At 44.2% G+C, this 15,970-nt stretch overlaps 1 pseudogene; it reads left to right on the forward strand.

Moving 5' to 3' along the window:
- Positions 1-7,286: 7,286 nt before the first annotated feature.
- On the forward strand, positions 7,287-7,927 carry LOC119533319 (annotated as a pseudogene).
- Positions 7,928-15,970: the final 8,043 nt, after the last annotated feature.

Consider the following 15,970-nt stretch of genomic DNA (forward strand, 5'->3'; position numbering starts at 1 on the left):
CCTTCAATATCCTCAGTGTTTGCTTCATGTATTTTGGGGCACTCTGTTATGGTTTCTTGGTGAATTGACCTTTTTATTAATGCATAGTATCCTTATTAGTCTCTTTTAGTTGTTTTACTTTTGAAATCTAATTTGTCTGATATTAGTATAGTTACTCCCATTTTTTCTGGTTGTTGTTTGTGAGAAATATCTTTTTCCATCCTTTCACTTTCAGCCTATTTTTGTCCTTGTGTCTAAAGTGAGTTTCTTGTAGACAGCATATAGATGGATCCTGTTTTTTAATCCATTCTGCCAGTCTATGTCTTTTTATTAGGAATTTAATCCATTAACATTTAGTGTTATTACTGTAAGGGCAATACTTTCTTCTACCATTTTGTTTTTTGGATTTTATATGTCATATCTTATTTTTTTCTCTCTTTCCTTTTACCCTTCCTGATAGTCTTAATTTCTACACTCTTCTCCAAACCTCTCTTCTCCTGTGTTTTCCCATTTGTCTGTAGCCCTCCTTTTTTTTTTTTTTTTTTTTTTTTTGCCTTTAGGCCATATCTTCCCATTTCCTAATGTGGTTCATTATTTTTTTTTAATTCAATTTTATTGAGATATATTTATATACCATACAGTCATACAAAGCATACATTCAGTTGTTCACAGTACCATTATATAGTTGTGCATTCATCAGCAAAATTAATTTTTGAACATTTTCATTACCACACACACAAAAATAATAAGAATAGAAATTAAAGTAAAAAAGAACACTGGGTGCCTTCCTCCCCCACCCTCCCACCCCCCCATTTTTCTACTTATCCATCCATACACTGGACAAAGGGGAGTGTGGTCCATATGGATTTCCCAATCACCCTGTCACCCCTCATAAGCTACATTTTTAGACAATCGTCTTCAAGATTCATGGGTTCTGGGTTGTAGTTTGATAGTTTCAGATATTTACTGCTAGCTATTCCAATTCATTAGAACCTAAAAAGAGTTGTCTATATTGTGCGTAAGAGTGCCCACCAGAGTGACCTCTCGGCTCCTTTTGGAATCTCTCTGCCACTGAAGCTTATTTCATTTCCTTTCATTTCCCCCTTTTGGTCAAGAAGATGTTCTCCATCCCATGATGCCAGGTCTTCATTCCTCCCTGGGAGTCATATTCCACGTTGCCAGGGAGATTCACTCCCCTGGGTGTCTGATCCCACGTAGGGGGGAGGGCAGTGATTTCACCTGCCAAGTTGGCTTAGCTAGAGAGAGAGGGCCACATCTGAGCAACAAAGAAGCATTCGGGAGGAGACTCTAAGGCACAATTATAGGCAGGCCTAGCCTCTCATTTGCAGCAACAGTCTTCCCAAGGGCAAGTTCTGTGGTAGAGGGCTCAGCCCATCAAACCACCAGTCCCCTATGTCTGTGTAGCACTCCTTTTAGTATTTCTTGTAGTGCCAGTCTCTTTATTCACAAAGTGTCTGAGTGTTTGTTTGTCTGAACATATTCTAATCTCTCCCTCATTTTTGTAGGACAGTTTTGCCAGATATAGAATTCTTGGTTGGCAATTTTTCTCTTTTGGTATATATTCTGGTTTGCTAATGCTGCCATCATGCAAAATACTGGAAATGGGTTGGTTTTTTTTTTTTTTTTTTTACTATTTTTTTTAATCTTCATTTTATTGAGATATATTCACATACCACGCAGTCATACAAAACAAATTGTACTTTCGATTGTTTACAGTACCATTACATAGTTGTACATTCATCACCTAAATCAATCCCTGACACCTTCATTAGCACACACACAAAAATAACAAGAATAATAATTAGAGTGAAAAAGAGCAATTGAAGTAAAAAAGAACACTGGGTACCTTTGTCTGTTTGTTTCCTTCCCCTGTTTTTCTACTCATCCATCCATAAACTAGGCAAAGTGGATTGTGGTCCTTATGGCTTTCCCAATCCCATTGTCACCCCTAATAAGCTACATTTTTATACAACTGTCTCCGAGATTCATGGGTTCTGGGTTGTAGTTTGATAGTTTCAGGTATCCACCACCAGCTACCCCAATTCTTTAGAACCTGAAAAAGGTTGTCTAAAGTGTGCATAAGAGTGCCCACCAGAGTGACCTCTAGGCTCCTTTTGGAATCTCTCTGCCACTGAAGCTTATTTCATTTCCTTTCACATCCCCCTTTTGGTCAAGAAGATGTTCTCCGTCCCACGATGCCGGGTCTACATTCCTCCCCGGGAGTCATATTCCACGTTGCCAGGGCGATTCACTTCCCTGGGTGTCTGATCCCACGTAGGGGGGAGGGCAGTGATTTCACCTTTCAAGTTGGCTTAGCCAGAGAGAGAGGAACACATCTGAGCAACAAAGAGGCATTCGGGAGGAGGCTCTTAGGCACAACCATAGGGAGGCCTAGCCTCTCCTTTGCAGCATGGGTTGGTTTTTATAAAAGGGGATTACTTGGTTACAAAGTTACGGTCTTAAGACCATAAGAGTGTTCAAGCTAAGGCATCAAAAGGAGGGTACCTTCACTGGAGAAAGGCCATTGGCATCCAGAAAACCTGTTAGCTTGGAAGGCACATGGCTGGCATCTGCTTGCTCCCAGGTTGTTTCAAAATGGCATTCTCCAAAATGTCTCTCTTAGCTGCAGCTGTGTCAGGGGTCTGCAATTCCAAGAATCTCTGAGCTAAGCCAGCAGGTGTCTGGGTCTGCACCAGCATTTTTAAAGGACTCCAGTAAACAAATCAAGACCCATGCTGAATGGACAGGGCCACACCTCCATGGAAATAATCTAATAAAAATTACCACCTACATTTGATGTGCTAAGCCCTTGATCATGGGACTTGCCCTTATGAAGCTCGCTACCGCAAAAGAGAGTCTAAACTTGCATGTAGTTGTGCCTAAGAGTCTCCCCCTGAGTACCTCTTTGTTGCTCAGATGTGGCCCTCTCTCTCTCTAACTGAGCCATCTCGACAGGTGAACTCGCTGCCCTCCCTGCTACGTGGGACCCGACTCCCAGGGTTGTAAATCTCCCTGGCAATGCAGAATATGACTCCCGGGGATGAATGTGGACCCGGCATCGTGGGACTGAGAGTATCTTCTTGACCAAAAGGGGTATGCAAAAAGAGACGAAATAGTTTCAGTAGCTGAGAGATTTCAAATGGAGTTGAGAGATCACTCTGGTGGGCATTCTTATGCACTATATAGATAACCCCTCTTAGGTTTTAATGTATTGTAATAGCTAGAAGTAAATACCTGAAACTACTAAACTCCAACCCAGCAGTCTGGACTCCTGAAGACAATTATATAATAATGTAGATTACAAGTGGTGACAGTGTGATTGTGAAGACCTTGTGGATCACATCCCCTTTATCTAGTGTATGGATGAGTAGAAAAATGGGGATAAAAACTAAAGGACAAATGGGGTGGGATGTGGGGATGATTTGGGTGTTCTTTTTTCACCTTTATTTTTTATTCTTGTTCTGGTTCTTTCTGATGTAAGGAAAATGTTCAGAGATAGATTGTGGTGATGAATGCATAACTATGTTATCATACTGTGGACAGTGGATAGTATACCATGGATGATTGTATGGTGTGTGAATGTATTTCAATAAAACTGAATTTAATAAAAAAAATTACCACCTACAGTTGGGTGAGTCACATGTCCATGGAAACAACCTCATCCAAATATCGCACAAGATTGGATTAAAAGATCATGGCTTTTTCTTGGGGGACATAATATATCCAAACTGGGCAGTATCTTAAATGTATCATACCACTGCCCTCTCATCTCTATGGTTTCTGTGGGGAAATCTCTATATTGTCTTATTGAGCTTCCCTTGTATGTGATGCATAACTTTTCTCTTGTTGCTTTCAGAATTCTCTCTTTTTGTTTGACATTGGACAATCTGATCAGTAAGTGTCTTGGAATAGGTCTATTGGGATCTATTCTGTTTGGGGTATGGTGTACTTCTTGAATCTGTAATTTTATGTCTTTAATAAGAGTTGGGAGATTTTCAGTGATTAGTTCTTCTATTATTCTTTCTGCCCCCTTTCCCTTCTCTTCTTCTTCTGGGACACCCATAACACATATATTTGTGCACTTCATATTGTCATTCAGCTCCCTGAGACCCTGCTCATATTTTTCCATTCTTTTCCCTATCTGTTCTTTTGTGTGTATGATTTCAAATGTTCTGTCTTCCAGTCCACTGATCCTTTCTTCTGTCTCTTCAAATCTACTGTTGTATGTCTCCATTATGTTTTTCATCTCTTCTATTGTGCCTTTCATTCCCATAAGTTCTGCCATTTGTTTTTTCAAGCTTATGAATTCTTCTTTATGGTTATCCAGTGTCTTCTTTATATCCTTCATCTCTTTTGCCACATTTTCCTTCAGCTCATTGATTTGGTTTAGAAGATTTGTTTGAACATCTTTTATTAGTTGTTTCAATTCCTGTATCTCAGGTGAACTGTTAGGTTTTTCCTTTGGCTGGTCCACAGTTTTGTATTTCCTAGTATGGCTCATTATTTTTAACTGTCTAGGAATCTGATTTTCTTGATTAGTTTATTCTGGAGCTTGTTTTCACTCTCTTACCCAGGGTTTTCTTGTTGGTTGGCTTTGTTCTCATCTGTTGTTTGGTGTTCAATTCAACTTATTCTAAACCACTAACATAGCTTCTGTTTAGTTGATCAGAATTTTTCACCTTTTGTTTTTCTGGTTCTTGCCCTGCTTCTATGTGAGAGGGTCTTTTTGTGAGAGGGCTTTTTGTGAGAGGGTCTCCTTAGATATGGTCAACTCTAATCAGATTTTCCCAGTCCAGACAGGCCCAGGTCTCAGGAGTAGGGTATGGAGTTTCCCTGAGAATAAGAACCTGCAGGTTGTTAGACCTTCCTTTGAAGCCTCTAGACTCTGTACTTTTCCTATCTTGTCCAGCAGATGACGCTTGTCAACCCACAGCTCCCCACCAGTGTAAAGAGGTGCCACAGGTGCTTTTAATTTTCCACAGACCCTCCCAATCAGGAGTGTGGCTGACTCAAGCTGGTTTCTGCTTTCCAGCTCCCGGGGTCTCAGTTCTTTGAAGGAGGGACACAACTTGAGCTTGACCATGCCTCCCTTTTCTTGGGGAAATTATGCCCTTTAGGGAATTGTATCCCCCACTAGATTCACTGCTTTATCTCTCAGACCCATTGCCTGTGTCCAGAGGCCAGTTGCAAGTATCTGAGCCTTTCTGTAATGAGATATTTAGAATAGTTATTTAAAAAAAGAAATCCCTTTTCAAGGCCTTTCACTAGCCCCCTTTGCAAGGCATTTCACTAGCCCCCAAGTTTTGTTAGTTCCAGTATAGACTTGTTCTGGTTTGCTAATGCTGCCAGAATGCAAAATACCAGAAATGGATTGGCTTTTATAAAGGGGGTTTATTTGGTTACAAAGTTACAGTCTTAAGGCCATAAAGTGTCCAAGCTAAGGCATCAACAATAGGGTACCTTCGCTGAAGGATGGTCAGTGATGTCCAGAAAACCTCTCTTAGCTGGGAAGGCACATGGCTGGCATCTTTTTCTTTTGCTCCCAGGTTGTGTTTCAAAATGGCATTCTCCAAAATGTCAGTGTCTCCTTCCAACAGCCATCTTCAAAATGTGATTCTCAGCTGCAGCTCTGAGGTCCTTCTGTCTGTGAACTCCTTTATATGACTCCAGTGATCCAAATAACAACCACCCTCAATGGGCAGGGTAATACCTCCTTGGAAATTATCCAATCAAACATTTCACTCACAGTTAATTGAGTCACATCTCCATGGAAACATTCAATCAAAGGATTCCAATCTAATCAACACTAATACATCAATCCCCACAAGATTGCATCAGAGATAGTGGCATTTGGGGGGGCATAATACATCCAAACTGGCACAAGGCTATTTAAAGATATGCCCTTTAGGCTATTATTTCTTTCACCTGAATAGTTACTCTGAGACAACTTTAATTCCAACTTTGCCTGGGGCAGTGCTGAAGCAGGAGCTCTGATGGGGTATTGAAAAGCAAAAAGAAAGAGTCAGAGAGCAAAAAAAGGAAAAAAAAAGAGAAAAGAAAAAAAAAAAACAAAAACCTTTTCAGAGCTGGACCCCAGCTCCCTGGGTTTGTGGACAGGAGTTGGCACCCATTTCTATGTGCCCCTTTTTCCTGGAGCTCAGCCCTTTTCTAGTATTCTGAACACCTCCAACTCCAAAAGTCTCTGCTTTTTTGTTTTGCTTTTTGCTGTTGTTGTTAGCCCCACCTCCTCTCTGCCAGACTGATTGCTCCCTGTTTCCTTGGTGCTTGCTCTCAGTTTACTGAGAACTTTTATTCAGCAGTCCAAGTTTGTTAATTAATTCTGCAGTTGGGGCCAGGTTGAGTCCCCATCCTTGTTCCCAGCACAGATTGTTTCTTTCCCCTTGGGGAACCAGCTCCAAGACCATCAGCCAGACCTGGTGGGGAGGGGTGCCAGCCCCCTTCTCAGGGAAACTTACAGTTTTTTGCTGCAATGTCAGCTGTTCCACCCCTTCCAGACTGGTGTACGATGCATGACTGGTCACAGAAGACCCTGAAAAATCTGTTTCATGCAGTTCCTGGCTATTTACCAGCTGCCCTAGAGAAGTAACTAAATTCCACACCTCACCATTCCACCATCTTGCCCCACCCCTATTTTCTTAAATCAAATTTACCTTTTTCAAGGTACCAACTTTTTCAAATACCAAGGTATTAAGGCTAATAAGAAGTTGATCACTGACTCCTCCAAAAGACCAGCAGAAAACCACTGAGCAAGCAAAGCTAAATTTATTAGCCCTCCTGCAGTGGGGGGAATCCACCTTGATGGACTCTCAGCAGTGCCTCAAATGGGGAAATTAAGGGAAAAGACTGATGGGATTTTAGGGCCTGGGCTTGCTTAAAGCAGATCTTTCAGGGCAGGGTATTTGTTTGGATTGGGGAAGTTTCTGGAGCTTTGGATTGGTGGGCACAGGGCTGTGAGGATCTTGAAGTGAGTCTTGATGAACTGTAACCTGCTTTGTTAGCTCACTATCCTCATTTCCAGGAGCAGCTATTTCCTGGAGCAAGCAGCTAAGTACATTTTGCTTGGTCTTAAAGGCCAATCTGGAGTCCTCCAGTATCCCAGCAGGCAGTGCAGCCGAGAGACACTGACAAAGGATTTGGAGGAGCAGCTGCAGCTGCTTTCCAAGGAGCCAGTGTTCCTGAGATTGCAAAAATGCTTTGGAGTTTTTAACTGAATCTAAGAAAAGTCTGGAAGAGACAGAAGCTGCAGTTAGTGGAGATCAGTGCCAATGCATCAACAAAAAAGACAACCAGAGTTAGTGGAAGGAAAACTTAAGGTTTTTGTGTTTTCCATGGAGCTAATATTGTATGCAGATGATCAGTCAACATATAAGCAAGTGTTGACTCTGTATAATCCCTATGAGTTTGCCTTAAGGTTCAAACTTCTGTGTACTGCTCCAAACAAGTATGTTGTCATTGATGCTACAGGTGCAGTAAAGCCTCAGCATTGTGTGGATTTTGTGATTTGTCATCGAGATGTTTGATCCTGTCACTATGTTGTAATAGACAAATTCTGTCTCCAAGTTTCTGAGCAAAGCCAGAGGAAGGCTTTAGGAAGGAAAGAAGTTGTTGCTACTCTTCTACATCCACAAAAGAACAACAAAAGGAAGAAGAGGAAAAAAGAATAAAGGAAAATTTAAAAGAAAGTTTATTTTTTAAGCAGCCATTTCAACCAGGAAACAGAACAGTCTCCTCAGGGCCTAGTTTGCTAACTGTCTTCCTGGGGTTGGTGTGCATTGCAGCCCGAATGCTTCCTACAGTGGGGGTGTGGAATCACAAGTACCTCTCTACCTCCACTAAAGTGTGAATCAAAAATTTAGTGGCTGCTTGTATTTTAGGTCTTATCACAATGGCTATATTTGGAACATGAGCAAGGATTTCAATTGACTTCTAAAGTAATTTTATCTTCAAATTATCATGAATGTGACTGCCTTTATCTCTATCTCTATTAACATGCTATAAACTATAGTATGATTTAAAATAATTGCAAATTTATAATATAATTTTATTTGAAGTACTCTAGCACATTATGTTACAGACAGCAAGGATGCTTCTGAGTGACACCTATGAAATTATTTGAAGAAATTCTTTTTATGTCTATACCTATTGCACCTAAGACATTAGTTAAAACATTTGTTATCTTGTCATCTTTTCCTAGCTCACTTTGATTGTTAAGGTCATGTGTCCTTCAAAGTGAAAGGCTTAAAAGAGCAAACTGACCAGCCTAAAAATTAAAATTACGTTTATTTCTTGGCTGTAAGCATCGACGTTACTATGTAAATTATACCTTGTCCTCTAGCACCATCAACAGTTGCTGTGGTATTTCTAAAAGAAGCGTTTTACAGTTTGTGTGTGGAGGTTCAGAAAAGCATAAGGTACTGAGGGATTATGCTTACCCTAGGGTCTCATCTGGTAAACTGCAAAATAGGTTATTGTCCAGACGCCAAGCACGTGGGGTTTTTAAAATTAAAACCCACTAGAAATAGGGTGACCTCTCTATTTCTTCTCAGAATTCTGAAGGGAGAAAGGCATTTGTTTAGCTAATAGGTTCACCCTGGCTTTCTGTTAATGGGGGTGGGGTGGGGGGTGGTTTATCTTTTCTCCCCATCCCCTTTGCCTGACTGACTATAATGACTTGCTTAAATTGAGATCACTAGATGCTGTGTTGTTCATGTGGAGATTATTTTCTCCTTTAAACTCTAAGCCAAGTATAGGAAATCCTTGATATCTGTGTCTATTTTGTATCAGTCTCTGAGACTTTTTAAGTTTTTATTTATTATTAGAACAACTTTACCAAAAAGAGTCCCCTAAGAACAACTATTTACATTTCTTTAAAGCCTCTTCTGATCTCTGACATAAATATGCAGTTTTGACTGTTATTATTATTTGACTTAGGATTTTCATCTGAGAGCACAATGCATTACGAAGAAGTCTCTTGAAAATCAGCTTTCAGATCATTTTACAGAATAAACTTATGCACTGCTACTGTAGCATTCTCAAGGACTATATGTAAACACAAAATGTATGCCTGAGACTGTTTTTTACAGGAAACAGGACTTGGCTTCTAAAAAACTTTTACATATACTCTTCAATAGAAAATCCTCTTGTTTAACCATTTGGGAAACATAAATCTCTAAATGGATCATGTCTGTACATTGTGTAATGACTGAAAAGCACATAAATGTAATCTATTTTGAATTTTTTAGAAAACAAAAACTGTAGGTTATTCTTGTTTCTCTGTCCATCTCAAGTCATTTGTGTTGTGTGTAAGTGCAAACACACACGTGTGTGTGACAACACATTGTAAAGGACAGAAATTACTTTTAAAAAATAAAAGAAAATGGAGACCTGAAAACAAACAAAAAAAGCCAATCCATTTCTGGAACTTTGCATAATGACAGCCCGAGCAACCCGGTACAGTCCCTGAAGCCCTTCCCATCTCTCTGGGCCCGTCCTTACTCCACATCACCCTGCACCAAGCCCCGGGGGAGGTGCAGGGGCCAGTGGGCTTTCTCTTCTCTCCTTCTCTGACCTGGCTCCCCTTTGCCCTAACCTCAACTATTCCAGGTCTCACAAGGCCAGATCCTCCCCCAGTCTCTCAGTCACACGGAAGGAGGGGCCAGGTGGGGATCTGGGGGCCTCAAGGTTGACCTGACCCGTCTTTAGTGAACTCTGGCCCTCAGCACAGACCCTCGTGCTGGAACCCAGCTCCCAGGACCCCGTCTGGGCTCTGCCATGTAATAAAAAAAGCATCAGAGAGGAGGAGGCCTCTCCCTCCGCAGTTACTAGAATTGGGAAAATTATCAGAATGTGATCAAGCCAACTGGGAAGCGAAGTCATTCTAGTGCCTTTTTCTGTGCCAATTTACCACCACCCAAATTTCATCAAGATGCAAAATAAACATCTCCTGCCATCACAGCCAAGTGATTGGGCCCCTCTCCCAATATTTTGCACGCACAGACCCTGCCCACAGACCCAAGCATGGCACAGGGTAAGGAGGTGAGTCCCAGTGCTGCCAGCTGCCACCACTGCCCCTGGAACAGTGAGTCTCGCTACAGCGCCCTGGCCTCCCCTTCCTTTGGTCTAGCCCCTGACCCCGCAGCTGAGTGAGCCCTGGTTTGGGGATTAGAAATGAATGGTGCATTCTGACCTTGGCTTTGTCATAAATGCTTTCCGTCATCTTGCATAGGATGCTCATTCCGTTGGTCCCTCAGTTTGCTCATTTGCAAACTAGAATTCTCTCCAGCTCCGGGGGGAGGGGAAGAGATGGGGGAAAGGAATGAATGTTTGTTGAGGGCTTAGCTGGTGTTGGCCAAATGGCAGAGCCTGCCTCCATCCACCTGGGATGTAGGTTTTATTTTAGTCCCCCCTTTCTCTTATAGGCGAGGAAACTGAAGCTTTGGAGTCATGCAGCGTGGAAATCATGCCTATGGGATTGAACCCTGGACCTGAATTTTTCCTGCCTCTCAGCTAGTCTTCTGACAAGCCAAGGGTGAGACTATGATGCCAGCTGAGTGGGAGGGTAGCCTCAGCTCAACTCTCACAGCCTCCAAACCTACTCACCACCAAATCTGTCCTGCAAGCCAAATGGACCAGCCACAGACAGCTCCCCCGGGACACAGCCATGGCACAGGGGCCTTCTTGAGGCCATGTCTTCAGTGACTGTGAGGGAGAGGCAGGGCCTGAGACCAAGGAAGGGAGCTGTGACAGCTCGGCCTGCCCTGGGGCAGGGCAGTATAGGAAAGGGGAGCAGGGTGGGAGCGTGGGAACACCAGAATGGGGACCGCCAGTGTGAGGGTGTGCGGTGGGGCCAGCAGCCAGGAGAAGGGGAAGGGAAACTGCCCACGAGGGCCTGGCAGAGGGCCTGGCTGGGAAGAGCCAGAGGAGGGAAACAAGCAGCCGCCCATCTCCAGAAACAGCACAGGGGCTGTGACTCCTTGTGCTTTGAGCCCCAGGGTGAGCAGAGGGCAGGCAGGGCCTTGCTTGACAGTCTGGAGGGCTGGGCTCACTTTCTAATGCAAACCTCCAATTAGCTCTGAGACCTTGGGCAAGACAGCATCTTGGAATGTTCTAGTTGGAAGGGCTCTTAGAGAGATAATCGAGCCCACTGGTTCTCCACCCTGCTTGCCCATTAGAATCATCTGAGGATTTTTTTTTTAATTAAATTCAGTTTTATTGAGATATATTCACATACCATACAATCATCCATGGTGTACAATCAACTGTTCACAGTCCCATCATACAGTTATGCATCCATCACCTCAATCTATTTTTGAACATTTTCCTTACACCAGGAAGAATCAGAATAAGAATAAGAAATAAAAATAAAAAAGAACACCCAAATCATCCCCCCATCCCACCCATTTTTCATTTAGTTTTTGTCCCCATTTTTCTACTCATCCATCCATACACTGGATAAAGGGAGTGCAATCCACAAGGTTTTCACAATCACATTGTCACCCCTTGTAAGCTACATTGTTATACAATCATCTTCAAGAGTCAAGGCTACTGGGTTGGAGTTTGATAGTCTCAGGTATTTACTTCTTATTCCAATATATTAAAACCTAAAGAAGGTTATCTATGTAGTGCATAAGAATGTCCACCAGAGTGACCTCTCTACTCCATTTGAAATCTCTCAGCCACTGAAGCTTTATTTCGTTTCATTTCACTTCCCCCTTTTAGTCAAGAAGATGTTCTCAATCCCACAATGCCAGGTCCAGATTCATCCCCAGGAGTCATATCCTGTATTGCCAGGGAGATCTACACCCCTGGGAGTCAGGTCCTAAGTAGAGGGGAGGGCAGTGAGGACTTTTTAAAAAATGCTGATACTGGTTCCCACCCCCATCCCCACCCCAAGATTCTGGTTTAATTGACCTGGGGGCAGGGCCTCAGCAGATGTATTTATAAAAGCTTTCCAGGTGATAAACTTGGAAACCACCACTGTAGTCTAATCCACCCCTTCCTGTGGAGACAGGCCCTGGGGTATGATACATGCTTTGGAGTCAGGGTTCAAATGGATGGGTTCACATCTCAGTTCTGCCATTTCCTGGCTGTGAAGCGTGGTCTTGTCTGACCCTAGCCCCAAACACTGGGACATCTCCCTGAAGTCTCTTCCTAGTTTTGTGAGTCTGAGCAGCTTACCTGCCAGGTTGCTCAGCCTCTCCGAGCCTCAGTTTCCTCCCCTATGAAGAGAGAACAGCACTTCTTCCTAGAGTGGATGAGATCAAGCCAAGTGATGCAAGTGGGGTCCTCAGGCCTTGTTAGTCTGTCGATGAGGAGAATGAGGCTTGAGAGTTCAAGTCATTCCCTCGGGGTCACTGGGTGACTGGTGTCAGATTCATATTTGAGTCATAATCTCGCCAACGCTCACTGTCACCCACTGGCTCGCTTCCCTGCCCTCTGGCCTCAGGTGCACGGAGAGGGGACTACAGTCTCATCTGTTCCAGCAAAGCCCCAGACTTACAGATTGAACCAGCTCCTGATTTCCAAAGAGACTTTTTGGTTTATTAAACTTTCCTCTGCTAGTTACAACAATATCTCCTTATTGTAGAAAATGTGGAAAATTCAGAAGATTATAGCGAGGCCCAAAACAAAACAAAAACACCCAAGCCACAGATTTATAGCCAGCCAGGGTTTCATTTTGGCATATTACTTTTAAGTTCTTTCTCTGCACTTTTCTTGGCAGAATTGAGGATATACCGTTAAGACAATTGTGCGTGATACAGGTATTTTGTATTGGGAATATTTTCTCACATCATTCATTTTGTTTTTTGCAAAGACCTTTTTTAAAGGCCTCATAGTATTTCCCCCTGTGACGGGTCATGAATCCCATAGCCATTGTCCCACTGTTGTGAGTGGTGCCACAGCACAAGCACACACCCTTCAACATGAATCTTTCCTTTCACATTTCTCATTATTTCCTTAGAACAGATTCCTAAAAGAGAAATTACTAGGTGAAAGGGAATGAGCATTTTTAAGACTTCGTAGCCACAAGTTGCTCTCCAGACACATTTTACTAATTTTCTCTCCAGTGTCTCACCAAATAAATATTTACCATCCTTGGCTATGAGGAGGTTTTGCAGTTCAATTGGCATTTCTTTGATTCCTCATAAAGATGAGCGTCTTTTTCCATCTGTTTCCTAGCTGTTTACCCTTAGACCATTCCCAGCTCCTAGCCCAAGGCTGGGGTCACACAGGATGCAGAGGACACCCTAGCCCTCCCCTCTCCCCAACAGTGGGGGAACCGACCTGTGCCCCCCGACCTGTGGCTGTGTGCTCATCCTCTCCCTGGATCACTGCTCAGCCTCCAGCTTGGTGTCTCCACATCCACTCTCATCCCCTGCAGTCCTTTCGCCATTTGGAAGCCAGAGTGACCTTTCTAGGATGCTAATGTGGTCCCACCATTCCCTGCTTGTGATTCCCAATTGATCCCCCATTGCTCTCAGGGTTATGTCCCAACTCCTTCCCATGGCTTGCATGAATCTGGCCCCTGCACTCTTCTCCATTCTCATCTCTGACAGTTTTGCCACCCCACCCCTACTATAACCATCAGAACTCCAGCCTCATTGCACCACTTACAGGGCACAAGGGAGTGGGAGCTCTATAGCTTCTGGCTTCTGCCAAGTTGATTCTGCTGCTCCTTTGCTAGACTCACTCCTACTTATTCTTCAAAACTGCTAGAAGATATAGGCAATGTCAAGCAGGGGAGATAGACTTTGGAACCCAGTAAACCTGAGTTAAAATCCCTGCTTTGAACCTTGCTAGCTGGTGACCTTGGGCAAGTAAATTACCTCTCCACATCTCAACTTCCTCATCCGTAAAATGGGGTAACACTGCCTTCCTCACATAGCCAGTTTTGCAGATTCGAGATAATGGATGCAACAGGCCTGGTTCAGTGCCTGACATGTAATCAGAAGAAAAAGAAAAAGAAAAGCAAACTCTGCTAGTCATCATGTCCTCCAAAAAGCCTTCCCTTTCTCTCTCCTGTAAGAAACGGTTAAGTGTAGCTTTCATGTAAAGGCAAGGTGGAGTAGGGAAAATGGAAACTAGATAAGACTGGCTCAAACAAGCGCCATGATTAAAGGGAAGGAGAGGGCCCCTGATGTAAGCCCAGAGTTGGCACTAGCTATAATCAAAGGTGGGAACTCTTAGCGGGAAATTTAAACTAGATGAGCTCTCTTGGATAGGCTGTACAATTTAAAATCCCAAAGGCGGACTATCTGAGCTCTCTCAGATAGGCTGTGCCCTCTGGAGTATTCAGCCAATGGAGAAACAGGGGAGGAACTTACGTGTTAGCCTTAGGATATAAATATTGTGTTCTATTGTTCCCTGTGCCTGCCACGTTTCTTTGGTGGTGCGCCCACTCTTGCAAGATCATGAATAAATTCTTTTCTCCTCCACAATTGTGTGAGCATTTATTACAGCATTCTTTCCAACATCCCCAAAGTATGAATGAGATGCCTTTCTTGTGCTTCCACATTTCCCTGAGATCTCTTTACTGGAGCACATCCACCTGTACGTGACTGTGTGTTTACTTGCCTGTCTGCCCTGCTAGGCCGAGAGGCAGGGACTGGGCTGCTTTATGCAACACCATGTCCCCAGGTCCAGCCCGTGCCTGAAGTGAAAGCAGAGTCACTGGATGTTTGTTGAATGAATGAACGGCCATCTCCCTGGCTTCCCTGGTCACCCAAAGGCCAACAGCAGGAAGCATGACCCCAGCAAATCACTAGGTTGGGGGAAATGCTTGAGCAAAGGCCTGAGGCAAGATCAAGGATGTGGTAATCAGGGAGGCTGATGATTTGGGGTGGCTGAAGCATGAGATTCTATAATAAGGAATTGGGGAGAAGGCAGGAAATGAGGTAAGAAAGAGTTTTGAGCATGCTTCAGGGGCCCCAAATATCTGCAGGAGGCAGATGTGGGGAAGGGGTGGCTCCAACCAGCTGGTGCTAAAGACTCATAGGCACAAGCCCCGCACACAGCCTCCCTCTGACGGGGCTGTCACCGGGGCAACAGATGAAGATGGTTGCCCAGCAACAGGGCCCTTCTCCCATCTCTCCCCGGCCATTCCTGCCCCTTGGGAGCTCTGTGCCCTTTCCAGGTTACTCTAGCATTTAGGAGGAACAAGATTTCCTTAGAGTCCAAATACTAATGGTAGCAGAAAAAAAAGGGGTGCTTTTTGTTGTGGTCAGGGATCGTGAATTAAGGCCAGGAGGGCTGAGGTGGCCTAGGTGAGGAGAGGGAAACAAGGGAGTGTTTTGGCCTAACTCTTTCCTGGGTGCTTTTCCTTTTCCATTTTTATTAAAGTGAAGCAGGAAGAATGTTTGCCTGGGAGTCAGGAAACCTGATTCAGGGCTTGGCTCTGCCTCTCACTTGCTGAATGTTTGGGGCAAGTGAGTTCCCCTCCATGGGCCTCAGTTTCCTTATGTGAGAGGAGGGTTGGGCAAGCTGATTGCCAAGGTCCCTGGCCTGATGTTCTTTGATTCCAGAACCTTGGGGGCAGAGCCGCAGCAGACACCAGGCTTCCATGTTCCTTGCCGGGTCCCTGCACCCTTCCTTCACCCACTCCAGCCCCGCTGCCCACCTCAGCATCTCAGGTTTGATCCACTGGGGTGTGCGATAGAGAGCCGTTTGAGGCAGGGCTGGGGATAGGACTGCCCAGGCTCTCCGCTGCTCCCTCCACCCCCAGAGAGCTGCTGAAGGAACAACAGCCATGAGTGACACCTCCCTATCTGCTACCCAAGAGGGGACACTGGGGCCAAGGACCTCAAAGATGAGATAAGCTTCCCGTAGTGCCATCCTAGGCCTTGGGCCTGCAGGGAGAAAGCTTGGGAGGCCATCTGCTGTGTCTCCCCAGCCCCAGCCCCCTGAGAGTTAGGTACCTGGGTGGGTTGGGCTGGGGGTTCTCCCTACTGCA

This window comes from Choloepus didactylus, chromosome 4 (assembly GCF_015220235.1).
Source record: "Choloepus didactylus isolate mChoDid1 chromosome 4, mChoDid1.pri, whole genome shotgun sequence".
In the NCBI taxonomy this organism is placed as follows: Eukaryota; Metazoa; Chordata; class Mammalia; order Pilosa; family Megalonychidae; genus Choloepus; species Choloepus didactylus.